Consider the following 27,457-nt stretch of genomic DNA (forward strand, 5'->3'; position numbering starts at 1 on the left):
TGCGCGCGTGCGTGCGTGTGCGAGCGAGCGCCGGCGCGTGCGAGCGCGCCCGGGTGTGTCTGTGTGTGGGGGAGTGGATTTGCTCCTGGTGGTGCCGGGGTGTGTCTGGGTTTCTCTCAGCCCCTCTCACCCGGGATCAGGCCGCCGCCTCTAGTGGCAGCCCGGGGCAAAGCGGGGCCACCCCCCCGACCCGCTACCCGCCCCCGCGCCCTCTTGCCCAACGGCCGGCCGGGCCTTGGTCGGGACACGCGACCGTGCTGGGGGCGTTGGGAGAGAAAGGCCCCGCGAGGCCCGGCCGGCTGGTCGCCCTTGGCCAGCCCTGACGGCTCTGGGTGGGTGGGGCAAGTGGGGGCCTCGCGGGAGCGCCTGAGCGGCGAGGGACCCAAAACGCCACCTCCGCGGCAGGGCGGAGGACCAGGAGGGGGTCCCGGGATCGTGGGCCCTGGGCCCTGACGCCTCGGAGCACTCCCTGTTCCGAGCGGGCCCCATGTGGTGGAAGCTCGGGAGCTGGGGAGCCGGGGGAAGGCCGCGGGCGAGCGGCTCGGGGGTCCCCGATCCGAGCCCCGCGGCCCCGGGCTGGCGGTGACGGCTGCAATCCGGCGGGCATGGCTGGGCCGGGCTCTTGGGGCAGCCAGGCGCCTGTCTCGGCGTCTACGGCCATACCACCCTGAACGCGCCCGATCTCGTCTGATCTCGGAAGCTAAGCAGGGTCGGGCCTGGTTAGTACTTGGATGGGAGACCGCCTGGGAATACCGGGTGCTGTAGGCTTTTTCTTTCCTCTTCTTCCAGACGGAGTCTCGCTCTGCCGCCCAGGCTGGAGTGCAGCGGCGCCATCTCGGCTCACTGCAAGCTCCGCCTCCCGGGTTCACGCCCTTCTCCGGCCCCAGCCTCCCGAGTAGCTGGGACTGCAGGCGCCCGCCACCACGCCCGGCTGATTTTTTTTCTATTTTGCGTAGAGACGGGGTTTCACCCTGTTAGCCGGGATGGTCTCTACCTCCTCACCTGGTGATCCACCCGCCTCGGCCTCCCACCCACAGTGCTGGGATTACAGGCGGGAGCCACCGCGCCCGCCCGGCCTCCTGCAGGCTTTTTTGGCTTCCCCGCTGCCTCCCTTCCCCCTACGGTCACCATGCTCCCCAACCTCCCCTCGCTCTGCTCCCCCTTTATCGCCCACCTACACCTCCGCCGCAGCCCAGCCGGAGACCTCCTCCTGGGGGTCCGCCCCTATTACACGCCGGGCAGCAGCATCCCACCGCTTCCGCCTCGCCGCCGCCCCGCCAGGAGCCCGGCTCCAGCCTGGGAGGGCAGGGGGCCGGAGCCCAGAGCCGCAGGCGCGGGTCCCCTGCCGTTCGCGGTGCCTTCCCGCTCCCGGAACGCCCAGGCCATTCAATTCACCCACCGGGCGGCGCGCCGTCGTCGCAACCTTCCAAACCGGGGGAAGGGGCGGGCAGGGGCAGCGGGTGCCACAGGCGCCAGCCCAGACCTCGGCTCCGGAACGCACGGGCTGCTTCACCCGGGGGAAGGACATTGCTTCGCCAGCCACCAGGAAAACAGTCCCTGTGCACCCGGATTCCCAACGGCCCCCCACTTCGTGTCAACACCAGTCCCGAGGACACGCCAGAGACCCAGGCCTCCGGCCCCGCCCGGTGCCACGGCTCCCGCCAAACGGGCGGGCGGGCGCACTCTGCAAATCCCGGGGCCCGCCGCAAGGCACCCAGAGCACAGGGTGGTGCCAAGAAAGGAAGGAACCTACGAAACCCACCTCCAAAGCAAGCAATTCAGCCAAGTAAAAGCCCGTCTCAGCGCTCCGTTGGTCCTCTCACAGGGACCGCCTGGCCCCCGTGTTCTGGCGCAGCCCAAGCCCCCTCCACCCTATCCCGGCCTGCTCAAAAGGGCGCTGCCTACCGGAGCCGGGCGCTTCCTCTCGAAGGCTCTATCGCTCTCGCTCTCTAGCTCCCTCCGCCTCTCTCTTCTAGGTTTCCCCCTGGACCTCGCGCTACTTCTGTCGTCTTCCCTCTGTCTCTCTGTCTCTCTCTCTTTCTCTGTCCCTGTCTCTTTCTCAGCCTCTCTGTCTGTCTCCTTCCCTCTCCCCCTCCCCTGTCTCTCTCGATCGCTGTCTCTCTCCCTCCCTCGGTTTCTATCTCTCCATCCATCTCGTCCTTGCTCTCCTTCAAGCCGCGTGTGTGTGTGTACGTGTGTGTGTGTCTGTGTGTGTGTGTGCGCGTCTGAGTGGGTGAGTCTGTGTGTGTGTGTGTGTGTGTGTGTGTGTGCGTGTGCGCGCGCGCGTGCGTGCGTGCGTGTGCGAGCGAGCGCCCGCGCGTGCGAGCGCGCCCGGGTGTGTCTGTGTGTGGGGGAGTGGATTTGCTCCTGGTGGTGGCGGGGTGTGTCTGGGTTTCTCTCAGCCCCTCTCACCCGGGATCAGGCCGCCGCCTCTAGTGGCAGCCCGGGGCAAAGCGGGGCCACCCCCCCGACCCGCTACCCGCCCCCGCGCCCTCTTGCCCACCGGCCGGACGGGCCTTGGTCGGGACACGCGACCGTGCTGGGGGCGTTGGGAGAGAAAGGCCCCGCGCGGCCCGGCCGGCTGGTCGCCCTTGGCCAGCCCTGACGGCTCTGGGTGGGTGGGGCAAGAGGGGGCCTCGCGGGAGCGCCTGAGCGGCGAGGGACCCAAAACGCCACCTCCGCGGCAGGGCGGAGGACCAGGAGGGGGTCCCGGGATCGTGGGCCCTGGGCCCTGACGCCTCGGAGCACTCCCTGTTCCGAGCGAGCCCCATGTGGTGGAAGCTCGGGAGCTGGGGAGCCGGGGGAAGGCCGCGGGCGAGCGGCTCGGGGGTCCCCTATCCGAGCCCCGCGGCCCCGGGCTGGCGGTGATGGCTGCAATCCGGCGGGCATGGCTGGGCCGGGCTCTTGGGGCAGCCAGGCGCCTGTCTCAGCGTCTACGGCCATACCACCCTGAACGCGCCCGATCTCGTCTGATCTCGGAAGCTAAGCAGGGTCGGGCCTGGTTAGTACTTGGATGGGAGACCGCCTGGGAATACCGGGTGCTGTAGGCTTTTTCTTTCCTCTTCTTCCAGACGGAGTCTCGCTCTGCCGCCCAGGCTGGAGTGCAGCGGCGCCATCTCGGCTCACTGCAAGCTCCGCCTCCCGGGTTCACGCCCTTCTCCGGCCCCAGCCTCCCGAGTAGCTGGGACTGCAGGCGCCCGCCACCACGCCCGGCTGATTTTTTTTCTATTTTGCGTAGAGACGGGGTTTCACCCTGTTAGCCGGGATGGTCTCTACCTCCTCACCTGGTGATCCACCCGCCTCGGCCTCCCACCCACAGTGCTGGGATTACAGGCGGGAGCCACCGCGCCCGCCCGGCCTCCTGCAGGCTTTTTTGGCTTCCCCGCTGCCTCCCTTCCCCCTACGGTCACCATGCTCCCCAACCTCCCCTCGCTCTGCTCCCCCTTTATCGCCCACCTACACCTCCGCCGCAGCCCAGCCGGAGACCTCCTCCTGGGGGTCCGCCCCTACTACACGCCGGGCAGCAGCATCCCACCGCTTCCGCCTCGCCGCCGCCCGGCCAGGAGCCCGGCTCCAGCCTGGGAGGCAGGGGGCCGGACCACAGAGCCGCAGGCGCGGGTCCCCTGCCGTTCGCGGTGCCTTCCCGCTCCCGGAACGCCCAGGCCATTCAATTCACCCACCGGGCGGCGCGCCGTCGTCGCAACCTTCCAAACCGGGGGAAGGGGCGGGCAGGGGCAGCGGGTGCCACAGGCGCCAGCCCAGACCTCGGCTCCGGAACGCACGGGCTGCTTCACCCGGGGGAAGGACATTGCTTCGCCAGCCACCAGGAAAACAGTCCCTGTGCACCCGGATTCCCAACGGCCCCCCACTTCGTGTCAACACCAGTCCCGAGGACACGCCAGAGACCCAGGCCTCCGGCCCCGCCCGGTGCCACGGCTCCCGCCAAACGGGCGGGCGGGCGCACTCTGCAAATCCCGGGGCCCGCCGCAAGGCACCCAGAGCACAGGGTGGTGCCAAGAAAGGAAGGAACCTACGAAACCCACCTCCAAAGCAAGCAATTCAGCCAAGTAAAAGCCCGTCTCAGCGCTCCGTTGGTCCTCTCACAGGGACCGCCTGGCCCCCGTGTTCTGGCGCAGCCCAAGCCCCCTCCACCCTATCCCGGCCTGCTCAAAAGGGCGCTGCCTACCGGAGCCGGGCGCTTCCTCTCGAAGGCTCTATCGCTCTCGCTCTCTAGCTCCCTCCGCCTCTCTCTTCTAGGTTTCCCCCTGGACCTCGCGCTACTTCTGTCGTCTTCCCTCTGTCTCTCTGTCTCTCTCTCTTTCTCTGTCCCTGTCTCTTTCTCAGCCTCTCTGTCTGTCTCCTTCCCTCTCCCCCTCCCCTGTCTCTCTCGATCGCTGTCTCTCTCCCTCCCTCGGTTTCTATCTCTCCATCCATCTCGTCCTTGCTCTCCTTCAAGCCGCGTGTGTGTGTGTACGTGTGTGTGTGTCTGTGTGTGTGTGTGTGCGTCTGAGTGGGTGAGTCTGTGTGTGTGTGTGTGTGTGTGCGCGTGTGCGCGCGCGCGTGCGTGCGTGCGTGTGCGAGCGAGCGCCCGCGCGTGCGAGCGCGCCCGGGTGTGTCTGTGTGTGGGGGAGTGGATTTGCTCCTGGTGGTGGCGGGGTGTGTCTGGGTTTCTCTCAGCCCCTCTCACCCGGGATCAGGCCGCCGCCTCTAGTGGCAGCCCGGGGCAAAGCGGGGCCACCGCCCCCGACCCGCTACCCGCCCCCGCGCCCTCTTGCCCACCGGCCGGACGGGCCTTGGTCGGGACACGCGACCGTGCTGGGGGCGTTGGGAGAGAAAGGCCCCGCGCGGCCCGGCCGGCTGGTCGCCCTTGGCCAGCCCTGACGGCTCTGGGGGGGTGGGGCAAGAGGGGGCCTCGCGGGAGCGCCTGAGCGGCGAGGGACCCAAAACGCCACCTCCGCGGCAGGGCGGAGGACCAGGAGTGGGTCCCGGGATCGTGGGCCCTGGGCCCTGACGCCTCGGAGCACTCCCTGTTCCGAGCGAGCCCCATGTGGTGGAAGCTCGGGAGCTGGGGAGCCGGGGGAAGGCCGCGGGCGAGGGGCTCGGGGGTCCCCGATCCGAGCCCCGCGGCCCCGGGCTGGCGGTGACGGCTGCAATCCGGCGGGCATGGCTGGGCCGGGCTCTTGGGGCAGCCAGGCGCCTGTCTCAGCGTCTACGGCCATACCACCCTGAACGCGCCCGATCTCGTCTGATCTCGGAAGCTAAGCAGGGTCGGGCCTGGTTAGTACTTGGATGGGAGACCGCCTGGGAATACCGGGTGCTGTAGGCTTTTTCTTTGGCTTTTTGCTTTTTCTTTCCTCTTCTTCCAGACGGAGTCTCGCTCTGCCGCCCAGGCTGGAGTGCAGCGGCACCATCTCGGCTCACTGCAAGCTCCGCCTCCCGGGTTCACGCCCTTCTCCGGCCCCAGCCTCCCGAGTAGCTGGGACTGCAGGCGCCCGCCACCACGCCCGGCTGATTTTTTTTCTATTTTGCGTAGAGACGGCGTCTCACCCTGTTAGCCGTGATGGTCTCTACCTCCTCACCTGGTGATCCACCCGCCTCGGCCTCCCACCCACAGTGCTGGGATTACAGGCGGGAGCCACCGCGCATGCCCGGCCTGCTGCAGGCTTTTTTGGCTTCCCCGCTGCCTCCCTTCCCCCTACGGTCACCATGCTCCCCAACCTCCCCTCGCTCTGCTCCCCCTTTATCGCCCACCTACACCTCCGCCGCAGCCCAGCCGGAGACCTCCTCCTGGGGGTCCGCCCCTACTACACGCCGGGCAGCAGCATCCCACCGCTTCCGCCTCGCCGCCGCCCCGCCAGGATCCCGGCTCCAGCCTGGGAGGGCAGGGGGCCGGAGCCCAGAGCCGCAGGCGCGGGTCCCCTGCCGTTCGCGGTGCCTTCCCGCTCCCGGAACGCCCAGGCCATTCAATTCACCCACCGGGCGGCGCGCCGTCGTCGCAACCTTCCAAACCGGGGGAAGGGGCGGGCAGGGGCAGCGGGTGCCACAGGCGCCAGCCCAGACCTCGGCTCCGGAACGCACGGGCTGCTTCACCCGGGGGAAGGACATTGCTTCGCCAGCCACCAGGAAAACAGTCCCTGTGCACCCGGATTCCCAACGGCCCCCCACTTCGTGTCAACACCAGTCCCGAGGACACGCCAGAGACCCAGGCCTCCGGCCCCGCCCGGTGCCACGGCTCCTGCCAAACGGGCGGGCGGGCGCACTCTGCAAATCCCGGGGCCCGCCGCAAGGCACCCAGAGCACAGGGTGGTGCCAAGAAAGGAAGGAACCTACGAAACCCACCTCCAAAGCAAGCAATTCAGCCAAGTAAAAGCCCGTCTCAGCGCTCCGTTGGTCCTCTCACAGGGACCGCCTGGCCCCCGTGTTCTGGCGCAGCCCAAGCCCCCTCCACCCTATCCCGGCCTGCTCAAAAGGGCGCTGCCTACCGGAGCCGGGCGCTTCCTCTCGAAGGCTCTATCGCTCTCGCTCTCTAGCTCCCTCCGCCTCTCTCTTCTAGTTTTCCCCCTGGACCTCGCGCTACTTCTGTCGTCTTCCCTCTGTCTCTCTGTCTCTCTCTCTTTCTCTGTCCCTGTCTCTTTCTCAGCCTCTCTGTCTGTCTCCTTCCCTCTCCCCCTCCCCTGTCTCTCTCGATCGCTGTCTCTCTCCCTCCCTCGGTTTCTATCTCTCCATCCATCTCGTCCTTGCTCTCCTTCAAGCCGCGTGTGTGTGTGTACGTGTGTGTGTCTGTGTGTGTGTGTGTGTGTGTGTCTCAGTGGGTGAGTCTGTGTGTGTGTGTGTGTGTGTGTCTGCGTGGGTGAGTCTGTGTGTGTGTGTGTGTGCGCGCGTGCGTGCGTGTGCGAGCGAGCGCCGGCGCGTGCGAGCGCGCCCGGGTGTGTCTGTGTGTGGGGGAGTGGATTTGCTCCTGGTGGTGCCGGGGTGTGTCTGGGTTTCTCTCAGCCCCTCTCACCCGGGATCAGGCCGCCGCCTCTAGTGGCAGCCCGGGGCAAAGCGGGGCCACCCCCCCGACCCGCTACCCGCCCCCGCGCCCTCTTGCCCACCGGCCGGCCGGGCCTTGGTCGGGACACGCGACCGTGCTGGGGGCGTTGGGAGAGAAAGGCCCCGCGAGGCCCGGCCGGCTGGTCGCCCTTGGCCAGCCCTGACGGCTCTGGGTGGGTGGGGCAAGAGGGGGCCTCGCGGGAGCGCCTGAGCGGCGAGGGACCCAAAACGCCACCTCCGCGGCAGGGCGGAGGACCAGGAGGGGGTCCCGGGATCGTGGGCCCTGGGCCCTGACGCCTCGGAGCACTCCCTGTTCCGAGCGGGCCCCATGTGGTGGAAGCTCGGGAGCTGGGGAGCCGGGGGAAGGCCGCGGGCGAGCGGCTCGGGGGTCCCCGATCCGAGCCCCGCGGCCCCGGCAGGCGGTGACGGCTGCAATCCGGCGGGCATGGCTGGGCCGGGCTCTTGGGGCAGCCAGGCGCCTGTCTCGGCGTCTACGGCCATAGCACCCTGAACGCGCCCGATCTCGTCTGATCTCGGAAGCTAAGCAGGGTCGGGCCTGGTTAGTACTTGGATGGGAGACCGCCTGGGAATACCGGGTGCTGTAGGCTTTTTCTTTCCTCTTCTTCCAGACGGAGTCTCGCTCTGCCGCCCAGGCTGGAGTGCATTGGCGCCATCTCGGCTCACTGCAAGCTCCGCCTCCCGGGTTCACGCCCTTCTCCGGCCCCAGCCTCCCGAGTAGCTGGGACTGCAGGCGCCCGCCACCACGCCCGGCTGATTTTTTTTCTATTTTGCGTAGAGACGGGGTTTCACCCTGTTAGCCGGGATGGTCTCTACCTCCTCACCTGGTGATCCACCCGCCTCGGCCTCCCACCCACAGTGCTGGGATTACAGGCGGGAGCCACCGCGCCCGCCCGGCCTCCTGCAGGCTTTTTTGGCTTCCCCGCTGCCTCCCTTCCCCCTACGGTCACCATGCTCCCCAACCTCCCCTCGCTCTGCTCCCCCTTTATCGCCCACCTACACCTCCGCCGCAGCCCAGCCGGAGACCTCCTCCTGGGGGTCCGCCCCTACTACACGCCGGGCAGCAGCATCCCACCGCTTCCGCCTCGCCGCCGCCCCGCCAGGAGCCCGGCTCCAGCCTGGGAGGGCAGGGGGCCGGACCCCAGAGCCGCAGGCGCGGGTCCCCTGCCGTTCGCGGTGCCTTCCCGCTCCCGGAACGCCCAGGCCATTCAATTCACCCACCGGGCGGCGCGCCGTCGTCGCAACCTTCCAAACCGGGGGAAGGGGCGGGCAGGGGCAGCGGGTGCCACAGGCGCCAGCCCAGACCTCGGCTCCGGAACGCACGGGCTGCTTCACCCGGGGGAAGGACATTGCTTCGCCAGCCACCAGGAAAACAGTCCCTGTGCACCCGGATTCCCAACGGCCCCCCACTTCGTGTCAACACCAGTCCCGAGGACACGCCAGAGACCCAGGCCTCCGGCCCCGCCCGGTGCCACGGCTCCCGCCAAACGGGCGGGCGGGCGCACTCTGCAAATCCCGGGGCCCGCCGCAAGGCACCCAGAGCACAGGGTGGTGCCAAGAAAGGAAGGAACCTACGAAACCCACCTCCAAAGCAAGCAATTCAGCCAAGTAAAAGCCCGTCTCAGCGCTCCGTTGGTCCTCTCACAGGGACCGCCTGGCCCCCGTGTTCTGGCGCAGCCCAAGCCCCCTCCACCCTATCCCGGCCTGCTCAAAAGGGCGCTGCCTACCGGAGCCGGGCGCTTCCTCTCGAAGGCTCTATCGCTCTCGCTCTCTAGCTCCCTCCGCCTCTCTCTTCTAGGTTTCCCCCTGGACCTCGCGCTACTTCTGTCGTCTTCCCTCTGTCTCTCTGTCTCTCTCTCTTTCTCTGTCCCTGTCTCTTTCTCAGCCTCTCTGTCTGTCTCCTTCCCTCTCCCCCTCCCCTGTCTCTCTCGATCGCTGTCTCTCTCCCTCCCTCGGTTTCTATCTCTCCATCCATCTCGTCCTTGCTCTCCTTCAAGCCGCGTGTGTGTGTGTACGTGTGTGTGTCTGTGTGTGTGTGTGTGTGTGTGTCTCAGTGGGTGAGTCTGTGTGTGTGTGTGTGTGTGTCTGCGTGGGTGAGTCTGTGTGTGTGTGTGTGTGCGCGCGTGCGTGCGTGTGCGAGCGAGCGCCGGCGCGTGCGAGCGCACCCGGGTGTGTCTGTGTGTGGGGGAGTGGATTTGCTCCTGGTGGTGCCGGGGTGTGTCTGGGTTTCTCTCAGCCCCTCTCACCCGGGATCAGGCCGCCGCCTCTAGTGGCAGCCCGGGGCAAAGCGGGGCCACCCCCCCGACCCGCTACCCGCCCCCGCGCCCTCTTGCCCACCGGCCGGCCGGGCCTTGGTCGGGACACGCGACCGTGCTGGGGGCGTTGGGAGAGAAAGGCCCCGCGAGGCCCGGCCGGCTGGTCGCCCTTGGCCAGCCCTGACGGCTCTGGGTGGGTGGGGCAAGAGGGGGCCTCGCGGGAGCGCCTGAGCGGCGAGGGACCCAAAACGCCACCTCCGCGGCAGGGCGGAGGACCAGGAGGGGGTCCCGGGATCGTGGGCCCTGGGCCCTGACGCCTCGGAGCACTCCCTGTTCCGAGCGGGCCCCATGTGGTGGAAGCTCGGGAGCTGGGGAGCCGGGGGAAGGCCGCGGGCGAGCGGCTCGGGGGTCCCCGATCCGAGCCCCGCGGCCCCGGCAGGCGGTGACGGCTGCAATCCGGCGGGCATGGCTGGGCCGGGCTCTTGGGGCAGCCAGGCGCCTGTCTCGGCGTCTACGGCCATAGCACCCTGAACGCGCCCGATCTCGTCTGATCTCGGAAGCTAAGCAGGGTCGGGCCTGGTTAGTACTTGGATGGGAGACCGCCTGGGAATACCGGGTGCTGTAGGCTTTTTCTTTCCTCTTCTTCCAGACGGAGTCTCGCTCTGCCGCCCAGGCTGGAGTGCATTGGCGCCATCTCGGCTCACTGCAAGCTCCCCCTCCCGGGTTCACGCCCTTCTCCGGCCCCAGCCTCCCGAGTAGCTGGGACTGCAGGCGCCCGCCACCACGCCCGGCTGATTTTTTTTCTATTTTGCGTAGAGACGGGGTTTCACCCTGTTAGCCGGGATGGTCTCTACCTCCTCACCTGGTGATCCACCCGCCTCGGCCTCCCACCCACAGTGCTGGGATTACAGGCGGGAGCCACCGCGCCCGCCCGGCCTCCTGCAGGCTTTTTTGGCTTCCCCGCTGCCTCCCTTCCCCCTACGGTCACCATGCTCCCCAACCTCCCCTCGCTCTGCTCCCCCTTTATCGCCCACCTACACCTCCGCCGCAGCCCAGCCGGAGACCTCCTCCTGGGGGTCCGCCCCTACTACACGCCGGGCAGCAGCATCCCACCGCTTCCGCCTCGCCGCCGCCCCGCCAGGAGCCCGGCTCCAGCCTGGGAGGGCAGGGGGCCGGACCCCAGAGCCGCAGGCGCGGGTCCCCTGCCGTTCGCGGTGCCTTCCCGCTCCCGGAACGCCCAGGCCATTCAATTCACCCACCGGGCGGCGCGCCGTCGTCGCAACCTTCCAAACCGGGGGAAGGGGCGGGCAGGGCAGCGGGTGCCACAGGCGCCAGCCCAGACCTCGGCTCCGGAACGCACGGGCTGCTTCACCCGGGGGAAGGACATTGCTTCGCCAGCCACCAGGAAAACAGTCCCTGTGCACCCGGATTCCCAACGGCCCCCCACTTCGTGTCAACACCAGTCCCGAGGACACGCCAGAGACCCAGGCCTCCGGCCCCGCCCGGTGCCACGGCTCCCGCCAAACGGGCGGGCGGGCGCACTCTGCAAATCCCGGGGCCCGCCGCAAGGCACCCAGAGCACAGGGTGGTGCCAAGAAAGGAAGGAACCTACGAAACCCACCTCCAAAGCAAGCAATTCAGCCAAGTAAAAGCCCGTCTCAGCGCTCCGTTGGTCCTCTCACAGGGACCGCCTGGCCCCCGTGTTCTGGCGCAGCCCAAGCCCCCTCCACTCTATCCCGGCCTGCTCAAAAGGGCGCTGCCTACCGGAGCCGGGCGCTTCCTCTCGAAGGCTCTATCGCTCTCGCTCTCTAGCTCCCTCCGCCTCTCTCTTCTAGGATTCCCCCTGGACCTCGCGCTACTTCTGTCGTCTTCACTCTGTCTCTCTGTCTGTCTCTCTTTCTCTGTCCCTGTCTCTTTCTCAGCCTCTCTGTCTGTCTCCTTCCCTCTCCCCCTCCCCTGTCTCTCTCGATCGCTGTCTCTCTCCCTCCCTCGGTTTCTATCTCTCCATCCATCTCGTCCTTGCTCTCCTTCAAGCCGCGTGTGTGTGTGTACGTGTGTGTGTGTCCGTGTGTGTGTGTGTGTGTCTCAGTGGGTGAGTCTTTGCGTGTGTGTGTGTGTGTGTCTGAGTGGGTGAGTCTGTGTGTGTGTGTGTGTGCGCGCGTGCGTGCGTGTGCGAGCGAGCGCCCGCGCGTGCGAGCGCACCCGGGTGTGTCTGTGTGTGGGGGAGTGGATTTGCTCCTGGTGGTGGCGGGGTGTGTCTGGGTTTCTCTCAGCCCCTCTCACCCGGGATCAGGCCGCCGCCTCTAGTGGCAGCCCGGGGCAAAGCGGGGCCAGCCCCCCGACCCGCTACCCGCCCCCGCGCCCTCTTGCCCACCGGCCGGACGGGCCTTGGTCGGGACACGCGACCGTGCTGGGGGCGTTGGGAGAGAAAGGCCCCGCGCGGCCCGACCGGCTGGTCGCCCTTTGCCAGCCCTGACGGCTCCGGGTGGGTGGGGCAAGAGGGGGCCTCGCGGGAGCGCCTGAGCCGCGAGGGATCCAAAACGCCACCTCCGCGGCAGGGCGGAGGACCAGGAGGGGGTCCCGGGATCGTGGGCCATGGGCCCTGACTCCTCGGAGCACTCCCTGTTCCGAGCGGGCCCCATGTGGTGGAAGCTCGGGAGCTGGGGAGCCGGGGGAAGGCCGCGGGCGAGGGGCTCGGGGGTCCCCGATCCGAGCCCCGCGGCCCCGGGCTGCCGGTGACGGCTGCAATCCGGCGGGCATGGCTGCGCCGGGCTCTTGGGGCAGCCAGGGGCCTGTCTCGGCGTCTACGGCCATACCACCCTGAACGCGCCCGATCTCGTCTGATCTCGGAAGCTAAGCAGGGTCGGGCCTGGTTAGTACTTCGATGGGAGACCGCCTGGGAATACCGGGTGCTGTAGGCTTTTTCTTTGGCTTTTTGCTTTTTCTTTCCTCTTCTTCCAGACGGAGTCTCGCTGTGTCGCCCAGGCTGGAGTGCAGCGGCGCCATCTCGGCTCACTGCAAGCTCCGCCTCCCGGGTTCACGCCCTTCTCCGGCCCCAGCCTCCCGAGTAGCTGGGACTGCAGGCGCCCGCCACCACGCCCGGCTGATTTTTTTTCTATTTTGCGTAGAGACGGGGTTTCACCCTGTTAGCCGGGATGGTCTCCACCTCCTCACCTGGTGATCCACCCGCCTCGGCCTCCCACCCACAGTGCTGGGATTACAGGCGGGAGCCACCGCGCCTGCCCGGCCTGCTGAAGGCTTTTTTGGCTTCCCCGCTGCCTCCCTTCCCCCTACAGTCGCCATGCTCCCCAACCTCCCCTCGCTCTGCTCCCCCTTTATCGCCCACCTACACCTCCGCCGCAGCCCAGCCGGGGACCTCCTCCTGGGGGTCCGCCCCTACTACACGCCGGGCAGCAGCATCCCACCGCTTCCGCCTCGCCGCCGCCCCGCCAGGAGCCCGGCTCCAGCCTGGGAGGGCAGGGGGCCGGACCCCAGAGCTGCAGGCGCGGGTCCCCTGCCGTTCGCGGTGCCTTCCCGCTCCCGGAACGCCCAGGCCATTCAATTCACCCACCGGGCGGCGCGCCGTCGTCGCAACCTTCCAAACCGGGGGAAGGGGCGGGCAGGGGCAGCGGGTGCCACAGGCGCCAGCCCAGACCTCGGCTCCGGAACGCACGGGCTGCTTCACCCGGGGGAAGGACATTGCTTCGCCAGCCACCAGGAAAACAGTCCCTGTGCACCCGGATTCCCAACGGCCCCCCACTTCGTGTCAACACCAGTCCCGAGGACACGCCAGAGACCCAGGCCTCCGGCCCCGCCCGGTGCCACGGCTCCCGCCAAACGGGCGGGCGGGCACACTCTGCAAATCCCGGGGCCCGCCGCAAGGCACCCAGAGCACAGGGTGGTGCCAAGAAAGGAAGGAACCTACGAAACCCACCTCCAAAGCAAGCAATTCAGCCAAGTAAAAGCCCGTCTCAGCGCTCCGTTGGTCCTCTCACAGGGACCGCCTGGCCCCCGTGTTCTGGCGCAGCCCAAGCCCCCTCCACCCTATCCCGGCCTGCTCAAAAGGGCGCTGCCTACCGGAGCCGGGCGCTTCCTCTCGAAGGCTCTATCGCTCTCGCTCTCTAGCTCCCTCCGCCTCTCTCTTCTAGGTTTCCCCCTGGACCTCGCGCTACTTCTGTCGTCTTCCCTCTGTCTCTCTGTCTCTCTCTCTTTCTCTGTCCCTGTCTCTTTCTCAGCCTCTCTGTCTGTCTCCTTCCCTCTCCCCCTCCCCTGTCTCTCTCGATCGCTGTCTCTCTCCCTCCCTCGGTTTCTATCTCTCCATCCATCTCGTCCTTGCTCTCCTTCAAGCCGCGTGTGTGTGTGTACGTGTGTGTGTGTCTGTGTGTGTGTGTGTGCGTCTGAGTGGGTGAGTCTGTGTGTGTGTGTGTGTGCGTGTGCGCGCGCGCGTGCGTGCGTGCGTGTGCGAGCGAGCGCCCGCGCGTGCGAGCGCGCCCGGGTGTGTCTGTGTGTGGGGGAGTGGATTTGCTCCTGGTGGTGCCGGGGTGTGTCTGGGTTTCTCTCAGCCCCTCTCACCCGGGATCAGGCCGCCGCCTCTAGTGGCAGCCCGGGGCAAAGCGGGGCCACACCCCCGACCCGCTACCCGCCCCCGCGCCCTCTTGCCCACCGGCCGGCCGGGCCCTGGTCGGGACACGCGACCGTGCTGGGGGCGTTGGGAGAGAAAGGCCCCGCGAGGCCCGGCCGGCTGGTCGCCCTTGGCCAGCCCTGACGGCTCTGGGTGAGTGGGACAAGAGGGGGCCTCGCGGGAGCGCCTGAGCGGCGAGGGACCCAAAACGCCACCTCCGCGGCAGGGCGAAGGACCAGGAGGGGGTCCCGGGATCCTGGGCCCTGGGCCCTGACGCCTCGGAGCACTCCCTGTTCCGAGCGGGCCCCATGTGGTGGAAGCTCGGGAGCTTGGGAGCCGGGGGAAGGCCGCGGGCGAGCGGCTCGGGGGTCCCCGATCCGAGCCCCGCGGCCCCGGCAGGCGGTGACGGCTGCAATCCGGCGGGCATGGCTGGGCCGGGCTCTTGGGGCAGCCAGGCGCCTGTCTCGGCGTCTACGGCCATACCACCCTGAACGCGCCCGATCTCGTCTGATCTCGGAAGCTAAGCAGGGTCGGGCCTGGTTAGTACTTGGATGGGAGACCGCCTGGGAATTCCGGGTGCTGTAGGCTTTTTCTTTCCTCTTCTTCCAGACGGAGTCTCGCTCTGCCGCCCAGGCTGGAGTGCAGCGGCGCCATCTCGGCTCACTGCAAGCTCCGCCTCCCGGGTTCACGCCCTTCTCCGGCCCCAGCCTCCCGAGTAGCTGGGACTGCAGGCGCCCGCCACCACGCCCGGCTGATTTTTTTTCTATTTTGCGTAGAGACGGGGTTTCACCCTGTTAGCCGGGATGGTCTCCACCTCCTCACCTGGTGATCCACCCGCCTCGGCCTCCCACCCACAGTGCTGGGATTACAGGCGGGAGCCACCGCGCCCGCCCGGCCTGCTGCAGGCTTTTTTGGCTTCCCCGCTGCCTCCCTTCCCCCTACAGTCGCCATGCTCCCGAACCTCCCCTCGCTCTGCTCCCCCTTTATCGCCCACCTACACCTCCGCCGCAGCCCAGCCGGAGACCTCCTCCTGGGGGTCCGCCCCTACTACACGCCGGGCAGCAGCATCCCACCGCTTCCGCCTCGCCGCCGCCCCGCCAGGAGCCCGGCTCCAGCCTGGGAGGGCAGGGGGCCGGACCCCAGAGCCGCAGGCGCGGGTCCCCTGCCGTTCGCGGTGCCTTCCCGCTCCCGGAACGCCCAGGCCATTCAATTCACCCACCGGGCGGCGCGCCGTCGTCGCAACCTTCCAAACCGGGGGAAGGGGCGGTCAGGGGCAGCGGGTGCCACAGGCGCCAGCCCAGACCTCGGCTCCGGAACGCACGGGCTGCTTCACCCGGGGGAAGGACATTGCTTCGCCAGCCACCAGGAAAACAGTCCCTGTGCACCCGGATTCCCAACGGCCCCCCACTTCGTGTCAACACCAGTCCCGAGGACACGCCAGAGACCCAGGCCTCCGGCCCCGCCCGGTGCCACGGCTCCCGCCAAACGGGCGGGCGGGCGCACTCTGCAAATCCCGGGGCCCGCCGCAAGGCACCCAGAGCACAGGGTGGTGCCAAGAAAGGAAGGAACCTACGAAACCCACCTCCAAAGCAAGCAATTCAGCCAAGTAAAAGCCCGTCTCAGCGCTCCGTTGGTCCTCTCACAGGGACCGCCTGGCCCCCGTGTTCTGGCGCAGCCCAAGCCCCCTCCACCCTATCCCGGCCTGCTCAAAAGGGCGCTGCCTACCGGAGCCGGGCGCTTCCTCTCGAAGGCTCTATCGCTCTCGCTCTCTAGCTCCCTCCGCCTCTCTCTTCTAGGTTTCCCCCTGGACCTCGCGCTACTTCTGTCGTCTTCCCTCTGTCTCTCTGTCTCTCTCTCTTTCTCTGTCCCTGTCTCTTTCTCAGCCTCTCTGTCTGTCTCCTTCCCTCTCCCCCTCCCCTGTCTCTCTCGATCGCTGTCTCTCTCCCTCCCTCGGTTTCTATCTCTCCATCCATCTCGTCCTTGCTCTCCTTCAAGCCGCGTGTGTGTGTGTACGTGTGTGTGTCTGTGTGTGTGTGTGTGTGTGTGTCTCAGTGGGTGAGTCTGTGTGTGTGTGTGTGTGTGTGTCTGCGTGGGTGAGTCTGTGTGTGTGTGTGTGTGCGCGCGTGCGTGCGTGTGCGAGCGAGCGCCGGCGCGTGCGAGCGCGCCCGGGTGTGTCTGTGTGTGGGGGAGTGGATTTGCTCCTGGTGGTGCCGGGGTGTGTCTGGGTTTCTCTCAGCCCCTCTCACCCGGGATCAGGCCGCCGCCTCTAGTGGCAGCCCGGGGCAAAGCGGGGCCACCCCCCCGACCCGCTACCCGCCCCCGCGCCCTCTTGCCCACCGGCCGGCCGGGCCTTGGTCGGGACACGCGACCGTGCTGGGGGCGTTGGGAGAGAAAGGCCCCGCGAGGCCCGGCCGGCTGGTCGCCCTTGGCCAGCCCTGACGGCTCTGGGTGGGTGGGGCAAGAGGGGGCCTCGCGGGAGCGCCTGAGCGGCGAGGGACCCAAAACGCCACCTCCGCGGCAGGGCGGAGGACCAGGAGGGGGTCCCGGGATCGTGGGCCCTGGGCCCTGACGCCTCGGAGCACTCCCTGTTCCGAGCGGGCCCCATGTGGTGGAAGCTCGGGAGCTGGGGAGCCGGGGGAAGGCCGCGGGCGAGCGGCTCGGGGGTCCCCGATCCGAGCCCCGCGGCCCCGGCAGGCGGTGACGGCTGCAATCCGGCGGGCATGGCTGGGCCGGGCTCTTGGGGCAGCCAGGCGCCTGTCTCGGCGTCTACGGCCATAGCACCCTGAACGCGCCCGATCTCGTCTGATCTCGGAAGCTAAGCAGGGTCGGGCCTGGTTAGTACTTGGATGGGAGACCGCCTGGGAATTCCGGGTGCTGTAGGCTTTTTCTTTCCTCTTCTTCCAGACGGAGTCTCGCTCTGCCGCCCAGGCTGGAGTGCAGCGGCGCCATCTCGGCTCACTGCAAGCTCCGCCTCCCGGGTTCACGCCCTTCTCCGGCCCCAGCCTCCCGAGTAGCTGGGACTGCAGGCGCCCGCCACCACGCCCGGCTGATTTTTTTTCTATTTTGCGTAGAGACGGCGTTTCACCCTGTTAGCCGGGATCGTCTCTACCTCCTCACCTGGTGATCCACCCGCCTCGGCCTCCCACCCACAGTGCTGGGATTACAGGCGGGAGCCACCGCGCCCGCCCGGCCTGCTGCAGGCTTTTTTGGCTTCCCCGCTGCCTCCCTTCCCCCTACGGTCACCATGCTCCCCAACCTCCCCTCGCTCTGCTCCCCCTTTATCGCCCACCTACACCTCCGCCGCAGCCCAGCCGGAGACCTCCTCCTGGGGGTCCGCCCCTACTACACGCCGGGCAGCAGCATCCCACCGCTTCCGCCTCGCCGCCGCCCCGCCAGGAGCCCGGCTCCAGCCTGGGAGGGCAGGGGGCCGGACCCCAGAGCCGCAGGCGCGGGTCCCCTGCCGTTCGCGGTGCCTTCCCGCTCCCGGAACGCCCAGGCCATTCAATTCACCCACCGGGCGGCGCGCCGTCGTCGCAACCTTCCAAACCGGGGGAAGGGGCGGTCAGGGGCAGCGGGTGCCACAGGCGCCAGCCCAGACCTCGGCTCCGGAACGCACGGGCTGCTTCACCCGGGGGAAGGACATTGCTTCGCCAGCCACCAGGAAAACAGTCCCTGTGCACCCGGATTCCCAACGGCCCCCCACTTCGTGTCAACACCAGTCCCGAGGACACGCCAGAGACCCAGGCCTCCGGCCCCGCCCGGTGCCACGGCTCCCGCCAAACGGGCGGGCGGGCGCACTCTGCAAATCCCGGGGCCCGCCGCAAGGCACCCAGAGCACAGGGTGGTGCCAAGAAAGGAAGGAACCTACGAAACCCACCTCCAAAGCAAGCAATTCAGCCAAGTAAAAGCCCGTCTCAGCGCTCCGTTGGTCCTCTCACAGGGACCGCCTGGCCCCCGTGTTCTGGCGCAGCCCAAGCCCCCTCCACTCTATCCCGGCCTGCTCAAAAGGGCGCTGCCTACCGGAGCCGGGCGCTTCCTCTCGAAGGCTCTATCGCTCTCGCTCTCTAGCTCCCTCCGCCTCTCTCTTCTAGGATTCCCCCTGGACCTCGCGCTACTTCTGTCGTCTTCACTCTGTCTCTCTGTCTGTCTCTCTTTCTCTGTCCCTGTCTCTTTCTCAGCCTCTCTGTCTGTCTCCTTCCCTCTCCCCCTCCCCTGTCTCTCTCGATCGCTGTCTCTCTCCCTCCCTCGGTTTCTATCTCTCCATCCATCTCGTCCTTGCTCTCCTTCAAGCCGCGTGTGTGTGTGTACGTGTGTGTGTGTCCGTGTGTGTGTGTGTGTGTCTCAGTGGGTGAGTCTTTGCGTGTGTGTGTGTGTGTGTCTGCGTGGGTGAGTCTGTGTGTGTGTGTGTGTGCGCGCGTGCGTGCGTGTGCGAGCGAGCGCCGGCGCGTGCGAGCGCGCCCGGGTGTGTCTGTGTGTGGGGGAGTGGATTTGCTCCTGGTGGTGCCGGGGTGTGTCTGGGTTTCTCTCAGCCCCTCTCACCCGGGATCAGGCCGCCGCCTCTAGTGGCAGCCCGGGGCAAAGCGGGGCCACTCCCCCGACCCGCTACCCGCCCCCGCGCCCTCTTACCCACCGGCCGGCCGGGCCTTGGTCGGGACACGCGACCGTGCTGGGGGCGTTGGGAGAGAAAGGCCCCGCGAGGCCCGGCCGGCTGGTCGCCCTTGGCCAGCCCTGACGGCTCTGGGTGGGTGGGGCAAGTGGGGGCATCGCGGGAGCGCCTGAGCGGCGAGGGACCCAAAACGCCACCTCCGCGGCAGGGCGGAGGACCAGGAGGGGGTCCCGGGATCGTGGGCCCTGGGCCCTGACGCCTCGGAGCACTCCCTGTTCCGAGCGGGCCCCATGTGGTGGAAGCTCGGGAGCTGGGGAGCCGGGGGAAGGCCGCGGGCGAGCGGCTCGGGGGTCCCCGATCCGAGCCCCGCGGCCCCGGGCTGGCGGTGACGGCTGCAATCCGGCGGGCATGGCTGGGCCGGGCTCTTGGGGCAGCCAGGCGCCTGTCTCGGCGTCTACGGCCATACCACCCTGAACGCGCCCGATCTCGTCTGATCTCGGAAGCTAAGCAGGGTCGGGCCTGGTTAGTACTTGGATGGGAGACCGCCTGGGAATACCGGGTGCTGTAGGCTTTTTCTTTCCTCTTCTTCCAGACGGAGTCTCGCTCTGCCGCCCAGGCTGGAGTGCAGCGGCGCCATCTCGGCTCACTGCAAGCTCCGCCTCCCGGGTTCACGCCCTTCTCCGGCCCCAGCCTCCCGAGTAGCTGGGACTGCAGGCGCCCGCCACCACGCCCGGCTGATTTTTTTTCTATTTTGCGTAGAGACGGGGTTTCACCCTGTTAGCCGGGATGGTCTCTACCTCCTCACCTGGTGATCCACCCGCCTCGGCCTCCCACCCACAGTGCTGGGATTACAGGCGGGAGCCACCGCGCCCGCCCGGCCTCCTGCAGGCTTTTTTGGCTTCCCCGCTGCCTCCCTTCCCCCTACGGTCACCATGCTCCCCAACCTCCCCTCGCTCTGCTCCCCCTTTATCGCCCACCTACACCTCCGCCGCAGCCCAGCCGGAGACCTCCTCCTGGGGGTCCGCCCCTATTACACGCCGGGCAGCAGCATCCCACCGCTTCCGCCTCGCCGCCGCCCCGCCAGGAGCCCGGCTCCAGCCTGGGAGGGCAGGGGGCCGGAGCCCAGAGCCGCAGGCGCGGGTCCCCTGCCGTTCGCGGTGCCTTCCCGCTCCCGGAACGCCCAGGCCATTCAATTCACCCACCGGGCGGCGCGCCGTCGTCGCAACCTTCCAAACCGGGGGAAGGGGCGGGCAGGGGCAGCGGGTGCCACAGGCGCCAGCCCAGACCTCGGCTCCGGAACGCACGGGCTGCTTCACCCGGGGGAAGGACATTGCTTCGCCAGCCACCAGGAAAACAGTCCCTGTGCACCCGGATTCCCAACGGCCCCCCACTTCGTGTCAACACCAGTCCCGAGGACACGCCAGAGACCCAGGCCTCCGGCCCCGCCCGGTGCCACGGCTCCCGCCAAACGGGCGGGCGGGCGCACTCTGCAAATCCCGGGGCCCGCCGCAAGGCACCCAGAGCACAGGGTGGTGCCAAGAAAGGAAGGAACCTACGAAACCCACCTCCAAAGCAAGCAATTCAGCCAAGTAAAAGCCCGTCTCAGCGCTCCGTTGGTCCTCTCACAGGGACCGCCTGGCCCCCGTGTTCTGGCGCAGCCCAAGCCCCCTCCACCCTATCCCGGCCTGCTCAAAAGGGCGCTGCCTACCGGAGCCGGGCGCTTCCTCTCGAAGGCTCTATCGCTCTCGCTCTCTAGCTCCCTCCGCCTCTCTCTTCTAGGTTTCCCCCTGGACCTCGCGCTACTTCTGTCGTCTTCCCTCTGTCTCTCTGTCTGTCTCTCTTTCTCTGTCCCTGTCTCTTTCTCAGCCTCTCTGTCTGTCTCCTTCCCTCTCCCCCTCCCCTGTCTCTCTCGATCGCTGTCTCTCTCCCTCCCTCGGTTTCTATCTCTCCATCCATCTCGTCCTTGCTCTCCTTCAAGCCGCGTGTGTGTGTGTACGTGTGTGTGTGTCTGTGTGTGTGTGTGCGCGTCTGAGTGGGTGAGTCTGTGTGTGTGTGTGTGTGTGTGTGTGTGTGCGTGTGCGCGCGTGCGTGCGTGCGTGCGTGTGCGAGCGAGCGCCCGCGCGTGCGAGCGCGCCCGGCTGTGTCTGTGTGTGGGGGAGTGGATTTGCTCCTGGTGGTGGCGGGGTGTGTCTGGGTTTCTCTCAGCCCCTCTCACCCGGGATCAGGCCGCCGCCTCTAGTGGCAGCCCGGGGCAAAGCGGGGCCACCCCCCCGACCCGCTACCCGCCCCCGCGCCCTCTTGCCCACCGGCCGGACGGGCCTTGGTCGGGACACGCGACCGTGCTGGGGGCGTTGGGAGAGAAAGGCCCCGCGCGGCCCGGCCGGCTGGTCGCCCTTGGCCAGCCCTGACGGCTCTGGGTGGGTGGGGCAAGAGGGGGCCTCGCGGGAGCGCCTGAGCGGCGAGGGACCCAAAACGCCACCTCCGCGGCAGGGCGGAGGACCAGGAGTGGGTCCCGGGATCGTGGGCCCTGGGCCCTGACGCCTCGGAGCACTCCCTGTTCCGAGCGAGCCCCATGTGGTGGAAGCTCGGGAGCTGGGGAGCCGGGGGAAGGCCGCGGGCGAGGGGCTCGGGGGTCCCCGATCCGAGCCCCGCGGCCCCGGGCTGGCGGTGACGGCTGCAATCCGGCGGGCATGGCTGGGCCGGGCTCTTGGGGCAGCCAGGCGCCTGTCTCGGCGTCTACGGCCATACCACCCTGAACGCGCCCGATCTCGTCTGATCTCGGAAGCTAAGCAGGGTCGGGCCTGGTTAGTACTTGGATGGGAGACCGCCTGGGAATACCGGGTGCTGTAGGCTTTTTCTTTGGCTTTTTGCTTTTTCTTTCCTCTTCTTCCAGACGGAGTCTCGCTCTGCCGCCCAGGCTGGAGTGCAGCGGCACCATCTCGGCTCACTGCAAGCTCCGCCTCCCGGGTTCACGCCCTTCTCCGGCCCCAGCCTCCCGAGTAGCTGGGACTGCAGGCGCCCGCCACCACGCCCGGCTGATTTTTTTTCTATTTTGCGTAGAGACGGCGTCTCACCCTGTTAGCCGTGATGGTCTCTACCTCCTCACCTGGTGATCCACCCGCCTCGGCCTCCCACCCACAGTGCTGGGATTACAGGCGGGAGCCACCGCGCATGCCCGGCCTGCTGCAGGCTTTTTTGGCTTCCCCGCTGCCTCCCTTCCCCCTACGGTCACCATGCTCCCCAACCTCCCCTCGCTCTGCTCCCCCTTTATCGCCCACCTACACCTCCGCCGCAGCCCAGCCGGAGACCTCCTCCTGGGGGTCCGCCCCTACTACACGCCGGGCAGCAGCATCCCACCGCTTCCGCCTCGCCGCCGCCCCGCCAGGAGCCCGGCTCCAGCCTGGGAGGGCAGGGGGCCGGAGCCCAGAGCCGCAGGCGCGGGTCCCCTGCCGTTCGCGGTGCCTTCCCGCTCCCGGAACGCCCAGGCCATTCAATTCACCCACCGGGCGGCGCGCCGTCGTCGCAACCTTCCAAACCGGGGGAAGGGGCGGGCAGGGGCAGCGGGTGCCACAGGCGCCAGCCCAGACCTCGGCTCCGGAACGCACGGGCTGCTTCACCCGGGGGAAGGACATTGCTTCGCCAGCCACCAGGAAAACAGTCCCTGTGCACCCGGATTCCCAACGGCCCCCCACTTCGTGTCAACACCAGTCCCGAGGACACGCCAGAGACCCAGGCCTCCGGCCCCGCCCGGTGCCACGGCTCCCGCCAAACGGGCGGGCGGGCGCACTCTGCAAATCCCGGGGCCCGCCGCAAGGCACCCAGAGCACAGGGTGGTGCCAAGAAAGGAAGGAACCTACGAAACCCACCTCCAAAGCAAGCAATTCAGCCAAGTAAAAGCCCGTCTCAGCGCTCCGTTGGTCCTCTCACAGGGACCGCCTGGCCCCCGTGTTCTGGCGCAGCCCAAGCCCCCTCCACCCTATCCCGGCCTGCTCAAAAGGGCGCTGCCTACCGGAGCCGGGCGCTTCCTCTCGAAGGCTCTATCGCTCTCGCTCTCTAGCTCCCTCCGCCTCTCTCTTCTAGGTTTCCCCCTGGACCTCGCGCTACTTCTATCGTCTTCCCTCTGTCTCTCTGTCTCTCTCTCTTTCTCTGTCCCTGTCTCTTTCTCAGCCTCTCTGTCTGTCTCCTTCCCTCTCCCCCTCCCCTGTCTCTCTCGATCGCTGTCTCTCTCCCTCCCTCGGTTTCTATCTCTCCATCCATCTCGTCCTTGCTCTCCTTCAAGCCGCGTGTGTGTGTGTACGTGTGTGTGTCTGTGTGTGTGTGTGTGTGTGTGTCTCAGTGGGTGAGTCTGTGTGTGTGTGTGTGTGTGTGTCTGCGTGGGTGAGTCTGTGTGTGTGTGTGTGTGCGCGCGTGCGTGCGTGTGCGAGCGAGCGCCGGCGCGTGCGAGCGCGCCCGGGTGTGTCTGTGTGTGGGGGAGTGGATTTGCTCCTGGTGGTGCCGGGGTGTGTCTGGGTTTCTCTCAGCCCCTCTCACCCGGGATCAGGCCGCCGCCTCTAGTGGCAGCCCGGGGCAAAGCGGGGCCACCCCCCCGACCCGCTACCCGCCCCCGCGCCCTCTGGCCCACCGGCCGGCCGGGCCTTGGTCGGGACACGCGACCGTGCTGGGGGCGTTGGGAGAGAAAGGCCCCGCGAGGCCCGGCCGGCTGGTCGCCCTTGGCCAGCCCTGACGGCTCTGGGTGGGTGGGGCAAGAGGGGGCCTCGCGGGAGCGCCTGAGCGGCGAGGGACCCAAAACGCCACCTCCGCGGCAGGGCGGAGGACCAGGAGGGGGTCCCGGGATCGTGGGCCCTGGGCCCTGACGCCTCGGAGCACTCCCTGTTCCGAGCGGGCCCCATGTGGTGGAAGCTCGGGAGCTGGGGAGCCGGGGGAAGGCCGCGGGCGAGCGGCTCGGGGGTCCCCGATCCGAGCCCCGCGGCCCCGGCAGGCGGTGACGGCTGCAATCCGGCGGGCATGGCTGGGCCGGGCTCTTGGGGCAGCCAGGCGCCTGTCTCGGCGTCTACGGCCATACCACCCTGAACGCGCCCGATCTCGTCTGATCTCGGAAGCTAAGCGGGGTCGGGCCTGGTTAGTACTTCGATGGGAGACCGCCTGGGAATACCGGGTGCTGTAGGCTTTTTCTTTCCTCTTCTTCCAGACGGAGTCTCGCTCTGCCGCCCAGGCTGGAGTGCAGCGGCGCCATCTCGGCTCACTGCAAGCTCCGCCTCCCGGGTTCACGCCCTTCTCCGGCCCCAGCCTCCCGAGTAGCTGGGACTGCAGGCGCCCGCCACCACGCCCGGCTGATTTTTTTTCTATTTTGCGTAGAGACGGGGTTTCACCCTGTTAGCCGGGATGGTCTCTACCTCCTCACCTGGTGATCCACCCGCCTCGGCCTCCCACCCACAGTGCTGGGATTACAGGCGGGAGCCACCGCGCCCGCCCGGCCTCCTGCAGGCTTTTTTGGCTTCCCCGCTGCCTCCCTTCCCCCTACGGTCACCATGCTCCCCAACCTCCCCTCGCTCTGCTCCCCCTTTATCGCCCACCTACACCTCCGCCGCAGCCCAGCCGGAGACCTCCTCCTGGGGGTCCGCCCCTACTACACGCCGGGCAGCAGCATCCCACCGCTTCCGCCTCGCCGCCGCCCCGCCAGGAGCCCGGCTCCAGCCTGGGAGGGCAGGGGGCCGGACCCCAGAGCCGCAGGCGCGGGTCCCCTGCCGTTCGCGGTGCCTTCCCGCTCCCGGAACGCCCAGGCCATTCAATTCACCCACCGGGCGGCGCGCCGTCGTCGCAACCTTCCAAACCGGGGGAAGGGGCGGGCAGGGGCAGCGGGTGCCACAGGCGCCAGCCCAGACCTCGGCTCCGGAACGCACGGGCTGCTTCACCCGGGGGAAGGACATTGCTTCGCCAGCCACCAGGAAAACAGTCCCTGTGCACCCGGATTCCCAACGGCCCCCCACTTCGTGTCAACACCAGTCCCGAGGACACGCCAGAGGCCCAGGCCTCCGGCCCCGCCCGGTGCCACGGCTCCCGCCAAACGGGCGGGCGGGCGCACTCTGCAAATCCCGGGGCCCGCCGCAAGGCACCCAGAGCACAGGGTGGTGCCAAGAAAGGAAGGAACCTATGAAACCCACCTCCAAAGCAAGCAATTCAGCCAAGTAAAAGCCCGTCTCAGCGCTCCGTTGGTCCTCTCACAGGGACCGCCTGGCCCCCGTGTTCTGGCGCAGCCCAAGCCCCCTCCACCCTATCCCGGCCTGCTCAAAAGGGCGCTGCCTACCGGAGCCGGGCGCTTCCTCTCGAAGGCTCTATCGCTCTCGCTCTCTAGCTCCCTCCGCCTCTCTCTTCTAGGTTTCCCCCTGGACCTCGCGCTACTTCTGTCGTCTTCCCTCTGTCTCTCTGTCTCTCTCTCTTTCTCTGTCCCTGTCTCTTTCTCAGCCTCTCTGTCTGTCTCCTTCCCTCTCCCCCTCCCCTGTCTCTCTCGATCGCTGTCTCTCTCCCTCCCTCGGTTTCTATCTCTCCATCCATCTCGTCCTTGCTCTCCTTCAAGCCGCGAGTGTGTGTGTACGTGTGTGTGTGTCCGTGTGTGTGTGTGTGTGTGTCTCAGTGGGTGAGTCTGTGCGTGTGTGTGTGTGTGTGTCTGAGTGGGTGAGTCTGTGTGTGTGTGTGTGTGCGCGCGTGCGTGCGTGTGCGAGCGAGCGCCCGCGCGTGCGAGCGCGCCCGGGTGTGTCTGTGTGTGGGGGAGTGGATTTGCTCCTGGTGGTGGCGGGGTGTGTCTGGGTTTCTCTCAGCCCCTCTCACCCGGGATCAGGCCGCCGCCTCTAGTGGCAGCCCGGGGCAAAGCGGGGCCAGCCCCCCGACCCGCTACCCGCCCCCGCGCCCTCTTGCCCACCGGCCGGACGGGCCTTGGTCGGGACACGCGACCGTGCTGGGGGCGTTGGGAGAGAAAGGCCCCGCGCGGCCCGACCGGCTGGTCGCCCTTGGCCAGCCCTGACGGCTCCGGGTGGGTGGGGCAAGAGGGGGCCTCGCGGGAGCGCCTGAGCCGCGAGGGATCCAAAACGCCACCTCCGCGGCAGGGCGGAGGACCAGGAGGGGGTCCCGGGATCGTGGGCCATGGGCCCTGACTCCTCGGAGCACTCCCTGTTCCGAGCGGGCCCCATGTGGTGGAAGCTCGGGAGCTGGGGAGCCGGGGGAAGGCCGCGGGCGAGGGGCTCGGGGGTCCCTGATCCGAGCCCCGCGGCCCCGGGCTGCCGGTGACGGCTGCAATCCGGCGGGCATGGCTGGGCCGGGCTCTTGGGGCAGCCAGGCGCCTGTCTCGGCGTCTACGGCCATACCACCCTGAACGCGCCCGATCTCGTCTGATCTCGGAAGGTAAGCAGGGTCGGGCCTGGTTAGTACTTCGATGGGAGACCGCCTGGGAATACCGGGTGCTGTAGGCTTTTTCTTTGGCTTTTTGCTTTTTCTTTCCTCTTCTTCCAGACGGAGTCTCGCTGTGTCGCCCAGGCTGGAGTGCAGCGGCGCCATCTCGGCTCACTGCAAGCTCCGCCTCCCGGGTTCACGCCCTTCTCCGGCCCCAGCCTCCCGAGTAGCTGGGACTGCAGGCGCCCGCCACCACGCCCGGCTGATTTTTTTTCTATTTTGCGTAGAGACGGGGTTTCACCCTGTTAGCCGGGATGGTCTCCACCTCCTCACCTGGTGATCCACCCGCCTCGGCCTCCCACCCACAGTGCTGGGATTACAGGCGGGAGCCACCGCGCCTGCCCGGCCTGCTGAAGGCTTTTTTGGCTTCCCCGCTGCCTCCCTTCCCCCTACAGTCGCCATGCTCCCCAACCTCCCCTCGCTCTGCTCCCCCTTTATCGCCCACCTACACCTCCGCCGCAGCCCAGCCGGGGACCTCCTCCTGGGGGTCCGCCCCTACTACACGCCGGGCAGCAGCATCCCACCGCTTCCGCCTCGCCGCCGCCCCGCCAGGAGCCCGGCTCCAGCCTGGGAGGGCAGGGGGCCGGACCCCAGAGCTGCAGGCGCGGGTCCCCTGCCGTTCGCGGTGCCTTCCCGCTCCCGGAACGCCCAGGCCATTCAATTCACCCACCGGGCGGCGCGCCGTCGTCGCAACCTTCCAAACCGGGGGAAGGGGCGGGCAGGGGCAGCGGGTGCCACAGGCGCCAGCCCAGACCTCGGCTCCGGAACGCACGGGCTGCTTCACCCGGGGGAAGGACATTGCTTCGCCAGCCACCAGGAAAACAGTCCCTGTGCACCCGGATTCCCAACGGCCCCCCACTTCGTGTCAACACCAGTCCCGAGGACACGCCAGAGACCCAGGCCTCCGGCCCCGCCCGGTGCCACGGCTCCCGCCAAACGGGCGGGCGGGCACACTCTGCAAATCCCGGGGCCCGCCGCAAGGCACCCAGAGCACAGGGTGGTGCCAAGAAAGGAAGGAACCTACGAAACCCACCTCCAAAGCAAGCAATTCAGCCAAGTAAAAGCCCGTCTCAGCGCTCCGTTGGTCCTCTCACAGGGACCGCCTGGCCCCCGTGTTCTGGCGCAGCCCAAGCCCCCTCCACCCTATCCCGGCCTGCTCAAAAGGGCGCTGCCTACCGGAGCCGGGCGCTTCCTCTCGAAGGCTCTATCGCTCTCGCTCTCTAGCTCCCTCCGCCTCTCTCTTCTAGGTTTCCCCCTGGACCTCGCGCTACTTCTGTCGTCTTCCCTCTGTCTCTCTGTCTCTCTCTCTTTCTCTGTCCCTGTCTCTTTCTCAGCCTCTCTGTCTGTCTCCTTCCCTCTCCCCCTCCCCTGTCTCTCTCGATCGCTGTCTCTCTCCCTCCCTCGGTTTCTATCTCTCCATCCATCTCGTCCTTGCTCTCCTTCAAGCCGCGTGTGTGTGTGTACGTGTGTGTGTGTCTGTGT

The 27,457-nt window shown here is 68.1% G+C and overlaps 12 non-coding genes across 12 annotated transcripts; all 12 read left to right on the top strand.

The window, feature by feature from the left end:
• The first annotated feature begins 649 nt into the window (after positions 1 to 649).
• LOC129022044 (5S ribosomal RNA) lies at positions 650 to 768 on the top strand. Its single transcript, XR_008496203.1, has one exon. It is a non-coding gene; the product is annotated as a 5S ribosomal RNA (ribosomal RNA).
• A 2,163-nt stretch (positions 769 to 2,931) lies between these two features.
• On the top strand, positions 2,932 to 3,050 carry LOC129022050 (5S ribosomal RNA). Its single transcript, XR_008496204.1, has one exon. It is a non-coding gene; the product is annotated as a 5S ribosomal RNA (ribosomal RNA).
• A 2,157-nt stretch (positions 3,051 to 5,207) lies between these two features.
• LOC129022057 (5S ribosomal RNA) lies at positions 5,208 to 5,326 on the top strand. The gene has a single exon (XR_008496208.1). It is a non-coding gene; the product is annotated as a 5S ribosomal RNA (ribosomal RNA).
• A 2,195-nt stretch (positions 5,327 to 7,521) lies between these two features.
• LOC129022394 (5S ribosomal RNA) lies at positions 7,522 to 7,640 on the top strand. The gene has a single exon (XR_008496401.1). It is a non-coding gene; the product is annotated as a 5S ribosomal RNA (ribosomal RNA).
• Positions 7,641 to 9,814: 2,174 nt separating this feature from the next.
• On the top strand, positions 9,815 to 9,933 carry LOC129022395 (5S ribosomal RNA). Its single transcript, XR_008496402.1, has one exon. It is a non-coding gene; the product is annotated as a 5S ribosomal RNA (ribosomal RNA).
• Positions 9,934 to 12,107: 2,174 nt separating this feature from the next.
• LOC129022280 (5S ribosomal RNA) lies at positions 12,108 to 12,226 on the top strand. The gene has a single exon (XR_008496335.1). It is a non-coding gene; the product is annotated as a 5S ribosomal RNA (ribosomal RNA).
• Positions 12,227 to 14,395: 2,169 nt separating this feature from the next.
• LOC129022270 (5S ribosomal RNA) lies at positions 14,396 to 14,514 on the top strand. Its single transcript, XR_008496328.1, has one exon. It is a non-coding gene; the product is annotated as a 5S ribosomal RNA (ribosomal RNA).
• Positions 14,515 to 16,690: 2,176 nt separating this feature from the next.
• Positions 16,691 to 16,809, top strand: LOC129022405 (5S ribosomal RNA). The gene has a single exon (XR_008496407.1). It is a non-coding gene; the product is annotated as a 5S ribosomal RNA (ribosomal RNA).
• Positions 16,810 to 18,984: 2,175 nt separating this feature from the next.
• LOC129022063 (5S ribosomal RNA) lies at positions 18,985 to 19,103 on the top strand. Its single transcript, XR_008496209.1, has one exon. It is a non-coding gene; the product is annotated as a 5S ribosomal RNA (ribosomal RNA).
• A 2,163-nt stretch (positions 19,104 to 21,266) lies between these two features.
• On the top strand, positions 21,267 to 21,385 carry LOC129022073 (5S ribosomal RNA). The gene has a single exon (XR_008496214.1). It is a non-coding gene; the product is annotated as a 5S ribosomal RNA (ribosomal RNA).
• Positions 21,386 to 23,580: 2,195 nt separating this feature from the next.
• LOC129022289 (5S ribosomal RNA) lies at positions 23,581 to 23,699 on the top strand. Its single transcript, XR_008496344.1, has one exon. It is a non-coding gene; the product is annotated as a 5S ribosomal RNA (ribosomal RNA).
• Positions 23,700 to 25,876: 2,177 nt separating this feature from the next.
• Positions 25,877 to 25,995, top strand: LOC129022361 (5S ribosomal RNA). Its single transcript, XR_008496385.1, has one exon. It is a non-coding gene; the product is annotated as a 5S ribosomal RNA (ribosomal RNA).
• Positions 25,996 to 27,457: the final 1,462 nt, after the last annotated feature.

This window comes from Pongo pygmaeus, chromosome 1 (assembly GCF_028885625.2).
Source record: "Pongo pygmaeus isolate AG05252 chromosome 1, NHGRI_mPonPyg2-v2.0_pri, whole genome shotgun sequence".
Lineage (NCBI taxonomy): Eukaryota > Metazoa > Chordata > Mammalia > Primates > Hominidae > Pongo > Pongo pygmaeus.